Source organism: Chenopodium quinoa, unplaced genomic scaffold (assembly GCF_001683475.1).
Source record: "Chenopodium quinoa cultivar QQ74 unplaced genomic scaffold, ASM168347v1, whole genome shotgun sequence".
NCBI classification, from domain to species: domain Eukaryota; kingdom Viridiplantae; phylum Streptophyta; class Magnoliopsida; order Caryophyllales; family Amaranthaceae; genus Chenopodium; species Chenopodium quinoa.
In genome coordinates this window covers 212,038-218,037 of record NW_018742904.1, presented here as the reverse complement: position 1 = coordinate 218,037, position 6,000 = coordinate 212,038, and positions in this window count along the sequence as shown.

The window sequence follows — 6,000 nt, the reverse complement described above, 5'->3', positions numbered from 1 at the left end:
ACATGAGGAACTACAACACAAAACAGGAAAATACCAGACACAATATAGCAAATGCAGAATCATAAGCATGATCACATGATCACCACCACTACAACAAGAAACCAGAACTGATAAACCGGAGTATTAAAATTAACAATACAAAAAATAGGAATCCACCACATGCAGAACGATATAAAAAAAACCAACAAAACGAAAACTACCAATAAAAAAAACAAAGGACACATTATTACGGAGTCGTGATCCAAACTAAACACGGGAAACGTAATTATACAGTCCCAAACCAATAAACAGCGAATTGAGGAGGACCAAGACAACTAAATAGGAACATACATTAAAGCAGAATTCCGCGAAATCTCTGTTACTCACTGGGAGAATTCACTTGTCGAGGTTTTTTGGAAGGTTTTGAAGAGGAAGGAACAGGTTTATTACTCTAAGAACGAAGTCTGGAAGTAAAATCAAAACGGTGATGAACTATAGAAAGGCATTAATACGTTTCAATTCTTGAAGTAATATTGATGGCGTTTCATTTAAGAATTTTAATTGTCCATTTTCCTGTTGTCTTTTTTTTTTTTTTTTTTTTTTTTTTTTTTGGGAATCCTCTCCTTTTTCCAATTCTATCAAAAGTTTGTGGTAGTTATGTATGCGTAACCCCCGGAAGTGCTTCAATGATGTTTGCAAATCATTGTTCTAATTCATACATCAAGGATCATAATGAAAATCGTAATTAAACATTCCTTGTTTAAATTCATACATCAAAGATCAAATTGAAAATCGTAATTAAACATTACATCAAGGATCATAATGAAAATCATAACTGCACCCCGAACATCCATAACTGGTGAGACCCTTTTGTTCTCATGAATCATAAGGATTTTATTTGGACACACATTCACCTCCTCACTCCAAGCTCGAAACAGCCCGTCCAGAGAATCAACCAACTTGACTAATACCTTATTCTTCACTGCACGTGTTTGCGGCTCTCGGAGATAGGCTAGCTTCTTACAAACATCCATGTTAGCCTCAAGTTCCTACGTGTAAACGAAATTCACAAGCCCAATTTAACTAAATTTTAACGTATTTTCAACGACATTAAGTTTAGACGACCTAATTTCAACACGAATGAAATAACACTAAATTTAAATTTCAGCAACTAAAAATTATTTTAATTAACGTGTAAAATTAGGCGTGTTAAACCACAAATAAATCGAAATTAACAAATATAATTCTCCAAAACAAGCCACTATACTTATACCATTATACGAATTTAGCAAACTAAATTTCAACAAAATTAATCACTAAAATTATAAGATGGGAAACTGTAATTTTATGATTTTAACATGAAGAATTTAGCCTACATAACAGGTTCCTACGTGTAAACGAAATTCACAACCCCAATTTATCTTATTTTTACTTCATTAAGTTTGGACGAGCTAATTTCAACACGAATGAAATAACACTGAAGTTTAATTTCACCAACTAAAATTTATTTTAATAAACGTGTAAAATTAGATGTGTCAAACCACAAATTAAACGGAATTAACAACTATAGTTCTACGACATAGGTCACTGTACTTATACCATTATACAAATTTATCGAACTAAAATTCAAAGAAATTAATCACTAAAATTATAAGTTGGGAAACTGTAATTTTATGAATTAACATGAAGAATTTAGCCAACATAACAGATTATGTAATAGCGAAATTAACACAACATTTTACTCAAATGACATTAAATCTTGACTTCGTTATACAAAAGGGAAAGAAAAAAATTCCGGAACTGCCCTCAAACAACCTAATTTGGCGTTATTTACCAATAATTTAAACGCAATTAACAACTACAAATTCTACAAATTTAACAAATAAATTTAAATTAAACGTAATTAAGAACTACAATTAAAACTTATCTATCAACTACAGTTAGTCCAAATTAACAACTACAATTTAACCAAATTACCAACTTCATTTTAGTGACATAAACAACTCAATTTAACGACATTTTCAGAAAATGACATAAAATTTGGACTTCATTTTACGAAAGGAAAAGAACTGAACCTGGCTTCGAACCCACAGGATAACCCCATTCACAATCCCACCCAACATTGGAATGGTAGTACAGAGAACGATGCCGAGAGCATTCATGATAGTAATATCATCCGGGTGACAGTCTACCCTCATAGCATAGTCATAGTAAATTTTCTGGAATGTTTCATTGATCTTAAGTTCATACTCGAACCCGGGATCATCGTCATTTAGGCTCCGAACCTTGAACGAGATCTTGGAAATAAGTTGTCGGGATTTGGACGAGCAACCCTTGCTTGCTTAGCTACAGCCCCTCTCATGGCAACAGGCTGTACAGGCCCTGGCATAGCAAAGGCAGGTGACATGACAACCACAACATCAACCTCATCATCTTCTATCTTAACGGGGTCGTCTCCTACAATGTCAATCACTTGCTGAACATCAACACCTTCACAAGCAAAGGCCTTATTTTCCTCAACAGCAACGACGTCCTTGTGCTCCTCAGGAGCAACATCCTTGTACTCCTTAGCAGCATCATGCTTCTTCTCACCATTCATTTTCTGGGTTTTCTGGGTTTCCTTAGAAACAACATCTTTAGAAGCAACCTTGGGTAGTTTAGTAGGATGTCCTCTTTGTGTCATTAGGTCAAGTACAGGATCTTCGATGATCGAAGCAACATATGAATGCCACACTCCACGGCGGCCTTTTCGTCTGGCGACCCTCACACCACACGCTAACCCCTCCAATAGGTTGTGACGGCGGATCATAGTCTTCCTTTTCCTCAATGGTGGACATGATTTGGAAGGGATCGGACCAGGGTGGGGCTTCAGGTTTGAAGAGGTGTAGGAAATCATATGGATTGAATATCTGTGTGTGGGTGATACCGTTGAACAAGTTCTTTGCCAATTCTGGTTTTCTGATAGGAATACAGTCCTTGTGGGTGTGATATTTATTTAATATGTTAATTTAACCAATTAGACCTCTGCATTGGAATACAGTTCGATGTAGAGCGGTCGCTCTTTGATGAAACGATTTTTTTGCCGGTTGAAACGATTTCATGTGAGAAACGGTGCGGTAATTTTATTTTACTTCCGGTTTCATTTCTTTACTGTTGTTAGGGTTAGCGCAACATTGTGTAATTGTAGTACTATGTGATAATTAAGACTTGTTTATCATTATGTATTTGCATTAGCAATATTATTTAACTGGATCAATAATTTGAGTTGTACTCTTCAGATTAGCTAATCAAATATCATTTTTTGTTCAAAGTATAATGGTGTACACCCGACAAGAGCTTCTATTTTAGTAGTCCATCTGTCTTGTCTCGACTATATATTGTCGATAGTCTTTAAAACATCATTTATTCATGATTTGCCTAACTAAATTTGTCTAACTGTAATAAATTATGCTAAACTGATAATTGCTCATATTGTTTATCCTAAGAAAGAGTTCTTTGTAACTTGTTCAAATACTGGAATGCTAATATAGTCTACTACACTATTAATCTGTCTACTACACTATTAATCTGTTACGCAATTATGCTGCAACTGTATACCCTATTATCACACTTCTTTAAAATTAAGCGTTTTTATAAAACTACTTACAAAATATAGGAAACCTGCTGAAAAAAAATATTAATGATAATGACGTGTAAATTCACCAAAGCCTATTAAGCTCATATTTTTGGTTGTTGGTGTTAGGTTGTTGGTGTTCCATCAATTAACTAGCTATTACCCACAAGCTATTAACCATTGGATAAAAAGAAGTTTTTAGCAATTCAGAATAAGGGGAAACAAGATTCCCAAAAAATGCTACAAGTGCAAACATTACGTAAATTAAAATAGCGACGGGGTAAAAGTGGGACCACCCAATACAGATTCAACCCCATCGTACTGAATATTGTGTTGAGTAATAAAAGAACAAATCAAAAATCAAACCCTCCAAACCCTACATACCCTCCAAACCCTAAACCCTAAACCCTTCAAACCCTAATGGCTAAACCCTTAAATATGATCAAACGCTGTTGGATTAAATTCTTATGCAAATCTAGTAATGTAACTACTTTTTGGAAATTGTAATCCGCCTTCTATTCTAAATTATACATTTAATAATTGACATTACTTCGCTTAAATAATAGTTTTTTAGTTGATTGAAATCGGGTATGTAGTACGTGAACTAGCGAACCGTTCATGTATTACTATCTAGTTCAGCATCGAAAACCAAATGTTCCATCAGTCTACTGTTCGTCCCGAGTTGATCGTATTGTTGTTGTTGTTGTTCCTCCTAGCGTTGTAAGATTTATGGTTCGTCTATATATCGATGTTCCATTCATTGCTCCTTTGGATGATTATATTGTGCAAGTTGATCGAAGTATCGATGCTCCATTCATTGCTCTTGTAGTTGATTATATTATCCAATTTAAAAGCAAGTAACGGTATTAAACAATTGTTGATTCGCTCATAGTTGAACGAAGCAACGTTGTTAGTTACTTTCCCTCGTCGTCATCCAGGTAACGTGGTTAGATTTATCTAATCTACTAGATCGAAATGTACTTTTCATTTTTTCACATTGCACTTTGATAGTACATTTTCTTTTATTAAAGGATCCATATTCTTAGAAAATTTGTTTGTTACAAATGATATTATTAAATCGTACTAAGGTTATGTAATTATTTAATACAAACTATCTTGAGGAGCATTGTAATTTTGTACTATTCCATTGAATTGCTCCAATAATATGGTCTTAAATCTCGAGTATTTTTTGTTTTTACATATGAATAGTTGAATAGTTGAATACATATGAATAGTTGCGTCAACTACGTAGTATATGATTTGCGACTATATGATTTTAAATCAGCTCAAATAGGATAGTTTCAGTTCGTTTTAAATAATTATCAGTTCGATTCGGTTTCTGTTTATTCTTGAGCGGTTTTAATAATATTCGGGTTGTAAACGATCCGGGTAATAAACGATAAGTGGGTCAAATTATTCATCAATTTAAGTTAATTTGAGGGTGTTTCTCCATTAAAATTGTTCTTCTACTTGAGTATTGGTTTCAAAGAATTTACGGTTTGGGTTCCATTCCGATTTCAACATAACGGGCTATGATTGAATAACAACCTTTACATATTATCTTACATATACGAATTTACGGTTTGGGTCCCATTCTGATTTCAACATAAGGGTTCGGGCTATTATCGAATAACAACCTTTACGTATTATCTTACATATACGATTTTACGGTTTAGGTCCCATTCCGATTTCAACATAAGGGTTCGGGCTATGATCGAATAACATCCTTTAGATATTATCTTACATATTATCTTACATACATAAATACCAATTTAAATTATACTTGTACATTTTATTATCCGACTCAAATTACCATCGTATTCTAGTGCCAGTTATTTATAAACCTCATAAACGCAAATTTATAAACCCGAATATATATACAATGTGAATTGTTGAATCCTTCTAAGCTCCGTCTAAGAATTATTATTCCATCACAATTGCATTACCAACACTGCAGATACGATTTATGAATGAGTGTATGAGATATTTGAAAGTATGAGTGTGGTTAAAGGATATGACATGGATTCACCATGGTAATTCACCTTAATTTACGTGATACTTTTTTTGACAATGACAATGCAATGGCAATGACACACTTCCTCATGATTCAAATATTGTTGACAATGACAACTCAATGCCAAAGTGTCGGAGATATTTGAAAGCATGTCATTCGGACTGCTGTTGTACAATTTTCTATGAGAAGGATAATAATGGCACTACAGTGTCGGAGGACGTACTATACGGCGTTTGGAACACCGAATTGCCAAATAGTCAATCAGTAATTTGACAATGAGCAGTGAACCATCATATAATTGGCTTCGATTGTCGTGACTTGTTTGGCCCCTATGAAACATTTATTATTGTTGTAAGCAGAACTACAGGAACAAAAACAATAAGAACATTCATGG